Below are 10,006 nucleotides of genomic sequence, written 5' to 3'. Positions count from 1 at the left end.
CAAGGTCAGAATAAAATGAACATTTCAGATTTTCTGTTTGTATTTAATTTGTTCGAACTGGCTGTAAATTAGTGAACTTAAAAATAGGCCTGTCACGATAACAAATTTTGCCGAGCGATTAATTGTCTAAAAAATTATTGCGATAAACGATAATATTGTTTCAAGACCTTTTGACACTGATTTAATGGAAATTACTAATAATGCATGCTATTTCCTGCCATAGATACATACAGTTTATTTTCAAAAGAACACATAATACTGGAACTGATAAACTACATAAACAAAACAATCAAAAACAAAAATAAAATGGATTCTCAGTCTCCATTAACATAAAACGTACTTGAATAAAAACTAAGCAACATGCCAAAGTGGAAATAAATACAGTATTCAACCAAAAGAGTGCAGATTATAAAGTCTGTATACTATATTGCCCTTCAGTAATCACAAAATTTAAATGGAGAAGATGGGCACATCCGACTACCTAATGCAATAATTCACACTACACGATTTTTTGCCCCTATTATCCCCTTAAGATAATCTTAGATCGTAACCGATCATCCTGCAGTGTGTGGTATATTACGGTGGATCGTCGTGGCCGCTCTGATCTAAATCAGGGGTTTTCCCCGACTGGGAGCTTAACAATGTGACAGGTAGCCAATCAGAAAGCGCGGATTCTGCTTTCTGAGGGGAAATTACGGAGGAGAATCCCAAACATCTGACACGGCAATCCGAAGTCCAGCGGGCATCGGAGATGATATGTAGAAACAACATTAATATTTATTCAACATTTCGTGCAAAGAATATAGAAATGACAAAGGGAGGAGTTGGAGCTAAATTGCTACCGCAGTTGATAAACCCGGTAGGTTTTCAGTTGTTCTTTGTTAACGTGACATAAATAGGTTATAATGCTTTTCATTCAGTCAGGACTTTACGCTGACTCTAGCCACATACATCACAGGTAGATTCTAGTAAAGCATTGATTAATGCCTGGTTTTAAAATTAGCTAACTGGATTTGTAGCCATTATTTTGTGCTCATGTGGCTGGACACCACAAGGCACGACGAACCCGATCGAACCGTTATACCTAGGATTTCTATCAGGTTTTGAAAATGGGCCCACAACTTGTGTAGTGTAAGCTGGACATTACACTAAGGAAATGAGGAAGGGAGGGTCAGTGCAGAGCACCGGAGTTGAGCCTTTTTTCATTCAGTGTCATCAAGAGAAAGAAAAAAAGGCAGGAAGAGACGATAAAGCCGATAATTAAAATGAGGTCGATAGGTTTAATTTATCATGCGATTAATTGATTTATATTTTATTGCGACAGGCCTACTTAAAAACTGAGTAAGTTAATAGCTGTCAGATGAATGTTAATGGGTTTGAAATGCTACAGACAACCTGATATCTTCTGTTTCTTTGGGCTTTGACATTATTTAGTTTTTCTTGTTTTGGTTCCTTTGGCTTGTATATTTTGATTCTGTCTGTTTTCAGTNGCCAGTGAGTGTTAAAGGCACCGTGAAGGAGGTGAGAGTCATTTATTAAGCTCCTCCATCTGCTTCTCATCATCAGTGTTTAGTTTTTAGAGGCAGCTTAACTGAGAATTTCAGACTTTTAATACATCTGATCAAATCATCAAACCTTCAGAAAATGACATGATTAATAGCGCCCTCTACAGTTCTGGTAAATATTTCACATTTATCTTTTAAATTCACACTGTAAAATGGATCAGACTTTTAAATTGTAATTAATGACTTCCTGTTCTTATGAAAGGACACAAACAGACATTTTTCAACACTCTTCTAAATGGGAAAGAGAAGAGAACATTTCGTTAATGCAGACCAGTCAAGTTCTGAGCTTTAAGTCAGGAAATGGAAATAAGAAATTTTAAATGTAAACTTTTTATCTGCATTTAGAGAAACAATTATAACATTTAAACCAACTGGATCTGCCACCAGGACACTCATCTCCCATCATGCACTTGGAGCAGGATGCTCTCCTGCGGTTTCCTGTTAATAACCATTAATAATGATAAAAGTTTAAACCAGTGTTTCCCAGCCCTGGTTCTCAAAGCACACTGCCCTGCATTTCCTTTCTTCAGTCCAGCTGATTTCAGTCGATGACTGATCAACAGGCGTTTGCTGAACTGCAATCGGCTGAATCAGGCACATTAAAGCAGGGGAACCTCTAAACCATGTAGGACAGTGTGCCTTGAGGACCAGGGTTGGGAAACACTGGTTTAAACCATGGTTTAAAAGTTGCAGACCTGCACCTGTTTCAGCAGGAAGTCATGTTTGTTTCTGACTCAGACTTCCTGCTAGCTCCCCCGGCCCCTGCTGGGGCAGAGAGGTATTACACTAGAGTTGTGTTTTACAGGAAACCTAAATGCATCATACAGCGTATCTGTAGATCTGACCGATGATGGACAATAAAACATTTGATTATAAAAATGTTAAACTTGCAAAGTTTAACATTCGACTGAATCTTGTGTTTTGGGTTTGAACAGATCGGAGTCATTAAATCCATCAATATGAAAGCAAAACGGATGAAGAAAGACAAGCAGAACTTTGAGCTGGAGGACGGTACCGGGTCCATCACAGTGGACTTGTGGGGTGAAGACACCAAACACCTGAGTGGGATATCAAATGGAGACGTGGTCCTGGTCAACAACTTAAAGACCAATCTCTATAATGACAACGTTTCTTTAAACTCCACTGACTCCACCAGAATCATCAAGGTCAGAATGAAACAAACATTTCAGATTTTCTGTTTGTATTTAATTTGTTCGAACTGGCTGTAAATTAGTGAACTTAAAAACTGAGTTATTGTTATAACTGGCAGATGAATGTTAAAGGGTTTGAAATGCTGCAGACGTCCTGATATCTTCTGTTTCTTTGGGCTTTGACATTATTTAGTTTTTCTTGTTTTGGTTCCTTTGGCTTGTATATTTTGATTCTGTCTGTTTTCAGTCATGTTTGCTCGGTTTAATCAGCTTCTCTCACAGCTGCAGTGTGTTCAGTGCATTCGACTTGCCTGTTCCTCTTCCAGAGATCTTTCATCCTCAGTTTTTGTTCCTCTGTTCACTGGAATGGTTCCTGATTGTCCTGCCATCTACAAACCATGATGGCAGATACTATAACCTTTGACCTGTTATCATAAGTATCATAGTTTATAAAAAATCAGTAATAATCTGTGTGCCATCCTGTTCCTACTCAGATCCAAAGTGCTCCAGTCCAGGATGTAAACATCAAGATCATAGGAATCAGTAAGTTTAACCGGAACAACGCTGAGCTGGAGGTTCAGATAAAAGACCAGGTGAAGACGTTGGAAGTTTCCTCTCTCCTCCTGGCCAAAGGGGTTGGTCTCCACCTGGGGGACAACTTTAGAGCCAAACTTCTGGAGAAACTCGATCTGAAAGCCAAAGCTCAAATACAAGGAAACAAGATCAACCAGCTTAAAGCCCTAGACTGAACCTCCTCAGGTTCTGATTCACATCCACTTCTGTTGGACTCTGTTGCTGCCATCTAGTGGCAGGACAGAAACGATTTCAGCTGGGATTTTTCTTAATTTGTTCTTGATTATGAAATATTGTCTTTGGCTTCAGTTTTAAACTAAAAATCTGCTGGAATAAACATCTGAGAGCTACTTTACTTTCTTCTGCTGCATCTTCTTACATTACTTACAATTTTCTATGCAATCAATGCTTCTATCTTTGATCTTATTGACTCTTGACCTTTTTCTGTGATTTATTGGTAAAAAATGAAATAAACCGATGCTTCAGTTTGAGAATTAGATTTTCTGTATTTATTTTGTGCGCTAAGGCCACCAACCATATCTTAAAAAAAATTTAAAAGTTGACAGGAAATATGTATAGGTAATCATGTGTAATTGGAATATCTGTAATACTTAAACACCAAATATTGAGTCTTAAAAAAATCAGCCAGTGGATCTTAAAACTAGCATGTGATGCTGGTCACATTTAAACGTCAATTAAAATAAATATTACCTAAAATGGGCAATTATTAAATTTTTATGCTGAACTAAATATTGTTAGGTTACAAATGTTAACTATTGATTATGTTACGTTTTCGAAAGTCCTCCCATTTTCTTTAATGTTTCAGTTTGCTGGTTTGTGATTGGTTGATTTTTATCCACATGACGGAATACTCTGGATGAAAGACGTCTGTCTGTGATTGGCTACTGCTGCGGTTCATTTACATTAACTTTATCAAGTTGCAGCACAAACAGAGCCAAGTGCTGCCAGAACGTACTGAGATATGAGCGCACGCTGCTCACGTTATTCTTTGTTCACATAGATATATGCGCTCAGATCCGTCTCACTGCGCTCAACACAAACGTCTAAAAGCGCAATTATAAATCAACAAGCTGAGCTTTAGTTACGCGTTCAGAGGTTTGCTTTGAGCGCAGGCGAGCCGAGCAGCTGCTGAGGCTTTTATTCTTGACCCGTACGTTACCAAAAAGACTTCATAGAGGAATCCTTTTAATGTGCAGGTGAACCTGCTCAGCAAGAACCCCTTCCAAATAGAGTGAAAGGTGGAACATGTCGTCTGTACCAACTTCAGTGCATCGACTATACATCTAGCTACCTCTGCTGTCACTTTTAATTATGTATATAAAAAAAGACTATTTGCCCAACTCTGGGAGAACCCTGAACAAGCTCCCCGACCTTCGGTTCTCTACAGCTGAGTAGAGGAATCTTTAGTTGTTAGGCATATTTGCGAGATACAAAAGTTTGATAAATACCACGTTCAAAGACAAGGTGGCTCACAAGTGTTCTTGGCTCCACATATCTTGGGCTAAAGGTCAAGGATCAACCTTTTAATTGCATCGTCAAATCTGTGGCACTACTTGTTGGCAGTTGTGCCACAGATCACCACCTGGTGGTGCTGACTGACCTGGTAAAACAGGTTGTGGAAAGCAGCTGGAGATGTGTGGTGGAGGAAACTGTTTGACTCCAGGAGAATCTCTGTAATGCTGCAAGGAAAGTTGAGACATGGAATCAGGATGTCCCGCATTCAGGACCTCAACTGCAGAAGCTGTGGCCTGAAGGTCGCCTTTAGGGGTGGGATGTCCTCAAGGAGCCCCAAAGCAGCTGACAGTGGCCTGGTAGCTAGAGGGACTTTGGCTTCTGTAGTTGGAGTAACAAAAACTGGGGCATGGAAAGTATTACACTAGCTACAGCAGAGCTAATGTGGCGTGTTGGAGGGTTTTTGGAAGTGGAGGTGGATGACAGAAGGTCCTTAGCAACAAGGAATGACCAGAACCAACTAAGTCTGAGAATTTATTAACAAAAACAGCCCAACTTTACACTCATAACACCCCATAAACAAACCTGAAGTGTCGCTTTGATTCTTTCATGTTTGAGGAATCCTTTAATCTCCCTGGCAACCATTTAGCTGTCAAAATGCCTGGGTGGACCTCGCCCCACCTACAGGGCGCAGCTCCTCCTCAGAGCTGCAGATTCCCAGTTTCTGCCTCACAGAGCAGCACTCCGCCTGAAACTCCTCCACTCAGCTCCTTCAGACTAGCCAGCAGCAATTAGCAAACAGCTGGTGGACTTGCTGTAAAACTGATTCTGTGGAGGTTCTGAACATCATGGTCAGATATAAGATGAATGTCTTCTGCACCGAAGGGGTCGGAGGTTAAAAAAGAAACCTACAAACCTTCTATTCTCAAACCAAAAACCTTTTATTCACACAAATCTTGATGTGTGAAACTGTATCAACAAAAATCTGAAAAACTCAAGAAATCAGAGAACATTCCAGCGTTTCCTGTGTGAGACAGAGAATGAGGAATTAAAGACTGTTAGCAGCTTTTATCACGGCTCCCTGCTAGGAACATCCGGATTCCTCCGTTTTAACAGACGGTGTGGTGCAGAAAAACAGAAAACCAAGTTGAAACAGAAGAGACCAGCGACTGCAGCAGGAGATCACAACTCTGAGGTTTGTCTTTTGTTTGTTACAGAGAGAACGATGGTTTTTGAGACAGGAGTAAAACTGTTCAGACGACTTGCTGTAGCACGCCTGCAGGCGTTTGACACACTGAACATTAAACCGTTTCTTTGCCTAAACGCAGCAGCCCACCCACCATCATTAATCATGACTTTGTCCATCTGCTGAAATCCAAAGGATATCTTTGTTGTTTAGCCGCCTGTGAGGAGTTAATCCTAATCTCAACAATTAGTGATTTATCACAGCCGCACAGTTTATTGTAATATGAAGATGTTTGGTGTTAATGTTTATGTTCCAGTGAACTCTGGACGTTCTCTGTCACTGAAGGTCCAAGAAAACAGAACTTTGGCTGAAAGAATAAGTTGACGTCATTCTGTTCTTACAGATCATTTTCACACATTTTATGTGCTGAACTTTTCTGTTGTGTGGTTTTCAATGATTATATCCAGATTCTGTGGTAGGATTGACAAGCAGGTCAACAACATTAATTTAAAACATTTCAGTAAAAAATCAGTTCAAATGATTTACATCATAAAACATCAGACAGTCACCAACTGAGGAACCAGTAACAACCAGGTGGGTGTTCAGTTCAGGTTTAAAGGAACTCAGTGTTCCGACTGTTTTTCAGTTTTCTGGAAGTTTGTTCCAGATCTGTGCTGCACAGAAGCTGAATGCAGCTTCTCCATGTCTGGTTCTGGTTCTGACTGAAACCAAGAAGAATGTCAGCCAAGAACCGAAATTCTTCCTCAGAGTAAAGACTTTAATGAGGCGTTGAAACTGAAATAAATAGTGAAATTATTTAAACTGAAATAGTTTAAATAATTTAATTAAAACAGTTCTTCAGATTCATCTTAAGGAATAAAAGTATTTTATTTTGGAACCTCAGTGACTCTTTTCCCTTTGATTCTCTGAAGGCTGAACTCTATTAAACAATCCCAGCTGCTCACAGACTGTTGTTGTTGTTGTTGCTGAATCATTCTGGGTGTTTACTGCTTTGCTTTTCAAGCAGAAGAACAAAAATATTTTATAAAGGCGAGGGAGTTAAAACTCTGCTGTGGGAATAAAACTCCAGTCTGAGTTTAAATCAAGCTTAACCTGAGAGAAAGTCTCAGTTTAAAGTTTCTGCATCGAGTTTATTAGTAAAAGTTTCAGACTGAAGCTTTTGGAGAAACTTCTACTGAGTCTGTTTTTCTGTCACCAGGAACTTTCAGCTTCCAGACTTCCCAATTTTTGTGTTGTTTTCGTCAACAATGAGCAAAAAATATCAAGAAGAGGTGAGTTTTACAGCTGGACCAGTTCAAACACTGGTTTTTACTGGTTCTTATGGTTTTTACTGGTTTCAGATTCGTTTTTCCTCTCTGAAAGTTTGCTGATCCGTTTCTGTCTGCCATGTTTTTCTGAATGATTAACATTACACTGTGGAGAAAATAAACCCATTTTAAAGGCTTGGTTTAAATATCAGAAGGAACTAAGAATGTAATTGATAATCAATCAATAATGCTGGTTGAAATTTAAAGGCACATCATGGAAACCGACTGCATTGTTGGTTTTCACTTTATAACAGAACAAAAAGCTCAGGTAGAAACTGTTTCCTGATCAACAGTTAAAGTTTTATTTAAATGACCAACTGAAGCAGCAGCATCAGCCCTAATTTAAACTACAGAGCATAAATATGCATCAGTGTGCAAATAGATCTGTTAGTATGACAGGAATAATCATCAGATGGGATCAATGTTATGCTGATGATTCTCTGCTGTCCTTAAATCCTGGTGAATTCAGTCGGTTCCGTCGTAGAAATATCTCATCCAGATGCTGAAAATCTGATTCACCCTTCAGTTCAGTTTCCTGAGGCTTTGTCTGAAACTTTCCAAAGGAAAACTTTCTGGAAAATTTGATACAGTTGACCGTCTAGCCGGGGTCATCTGAGCTGTTCCTGTAGTCATGATGCTACAAACTCACCACTTTTCCACTTTCTTCTCCTACTACTCTCCAGTTTACATTATTTGTTATTTAAACTGTTCTCTTTTGCTTTTTCTCTCTCTCTAGAAGTGTTGTGGACATTTTCTTTAGCAAAGAGTGAGGAAAAACAGTTTCAAAAACCAGAGAATCAGACAAAGAATATATTCCTAAACAGTATTTATTGTAAGGTTTTATAATGTTCAAAGTCTCTGCTCGCTGACCAGTCAGGAGGAAGAGGAACAGCATTCAGTTTTATGGGGAGGGTTTCATTCCATTCACATAGTTTAACAATCTAGTCACTAAACCTAGTAGACGTCTCATATTACCTCTGGCCTCTGATCGTTCTGGTGTTTGTGTTCAGGTGACCAAACTTGAAAAACAATGGGGGAAAAAACTGAGCTCGATCCTGGAGGAACTAACAGATTATCAGTACAAGCGGATGCTGACGTATCTAAACAAAATCCCCGAGCAGGAGAAGCGCAAAAGACCCAGAGGTGAAATGGCTCAAATCATCATCCAGCACTACGGGCTGGAGAAGTCCATCGAAGAAATCAACGAGAATGTGCTTCATATCTGCAAGGGGGATCGTAAGATCCAGGACCTGCTGCAGCCCATGCTGAGGAAACTAGAAGTTGTGAAGACTCTGAAGAAAAAGACAGAAAACGGTGAGTTCAGAAACGGTTCATTCAGAAAAACGAGATTTTACCTGACTGAATAAAAATCAGAGCAGTATAAATACCCGCTATAAGTTAGCATAGCAGCAGATAATGATGGCGGATAAACCCGCTGTGGGCCCGGTTCTCCTCGTTTCCCTCATCAGAGAGCAGGATGGAGAAGGACAACGTTCAGAAACAGATTTTCACACTTCCTGGTTCCTGCACACACGTCACAGAGCTAACCAATCAACAGTGATGCTGAGTGAACTTATCATAGTTACAACTCCTGCTTTCAAAATCTAAACCTGAACTGAGTAAATAAGTAAACATAAATGATGGGAATAAACATTTGCAATCAACTGGCTGCATTACTGACTTTCAACCTAACAAGTTCAACAGATATCTAACTATTGACCCATTTGATCAGTGAAACAGTTCTTTGTTCTTTAACATCTCACAACACATGAATGAAACAAGAATGAAAAAACCTTCTTTCAATATTTCAGAGCAGAGATCTGGTGGAGCTGCAGGTGGAGAAACCGTGCAGAGTCCTGGCAGACCTTCGAAGCGGAAGAGGCAGCCGAGCCCCCAGCCTGAGGTAACTAACTTCACACGGCTCCAGTTCTCCGTGTTACAGTGACGTGACCTTGATGATCAGTCACAGCTTGATAACGGCGCCTCCTGCTGTTCTTTACCCCATGGAGACGTAGTCAGAACCGTGTTGCTCATGCAGTGACTGGGTTAATGGTGTTCTGGTGGTCTGGGTTGACCAGCGCCAGCTCCACATGATGGAGACCAAAGGAGGTCCACTTCTACGTCTTATTGTGACTCTGTGTCTGTCTGAGAACATCCTGTTTGACGCTTCACCATGAGCCTCAAACAGACGTTTTAGACGGAAAATAGGATTTTGTCTGAAAGTGTTTCAGATATCGTTATTTCACGATAAATATTTCGTTCATGCATTCTGGTTTGTTTAGGCCGCCGGGTCTCAGACACTCAAGAAGAAGAAATCTGATTAAAAGCCAACAGAACCTCTGCAGGTACCAGAGGGTTCTGCTGCAGGGATCAGACTCCATCTGTAAACGACCTCTGACCTCACATGGTTGTTTCTTCGTTCCTTTAAAGATGGTGATTTCCACGTCAACGTCTCACAAGATGGTTTCATCATGTTTGACTTTTTACTCATCTGTCTGTAAAATTCTGACCCTGAATGATAAAAACTCCACAGTAAAATCAAACTTGTCTCAGATGTTTGAAAAATGTTTTAAAGACGTTTTTAAAATCATCGCAGCTGCAGAAAAATGTTAAATATTTCATGTGATTTTGTCCATTTAGATGATTCTGGATTCTAGTTCAATAAAATTATTGACATTACAATTCATATCAAATATCCACACATGTGTTTCCGTTTGGAGTTTATTTTAT

The 10,006-nt window shown here is 39.8% G+C and overlaps 1 long non-coding RNA gene across 1 annotated transcript; it reads right to left on the bottom strand.

Annotated features, from left to right (window-relative positions):
- Nucleotides 1-8,089: 8,089 nt before the first annotated feature.
- Nucleotides 8,090-9,175, bottom strand: LOC103156603 (uncharacterized). The gene is made up of 2 exons (XR_478161.2): nt 8,665-9,175; nt 8,090-8,568 (listed from the first exon to the last, which is right to left on the bottom strand). It is a non-coding gene; the product is annotated as an uncharacterized LOC103156603 (long non-coding RNA).
- Nucleotides 9,176-10,006: the final 831 nt, after the last annotated feature.

This window comes from Poecilia formosa, unplaced genomic scaffold (genome assembly GCF_000485575.1).
Source record: "Poecilia formosa unplaced genomic scaffold, Poecilia_formosa-5.1.2 Scaffold490, whole genome shotgun sequence".
NCBI classification, from domain to species: Eukaryota; Metazoa; Chordata; class Actinopteri; order Cyprinodontiformes; family Poeciliidae; genus Poecilia; species Poecilia formosa.
The sequence above is the reverse complement of the archived record's forward strand: the minus strand, read 5'-3'. Positions and strand labels throughout refer to the sequence as shown.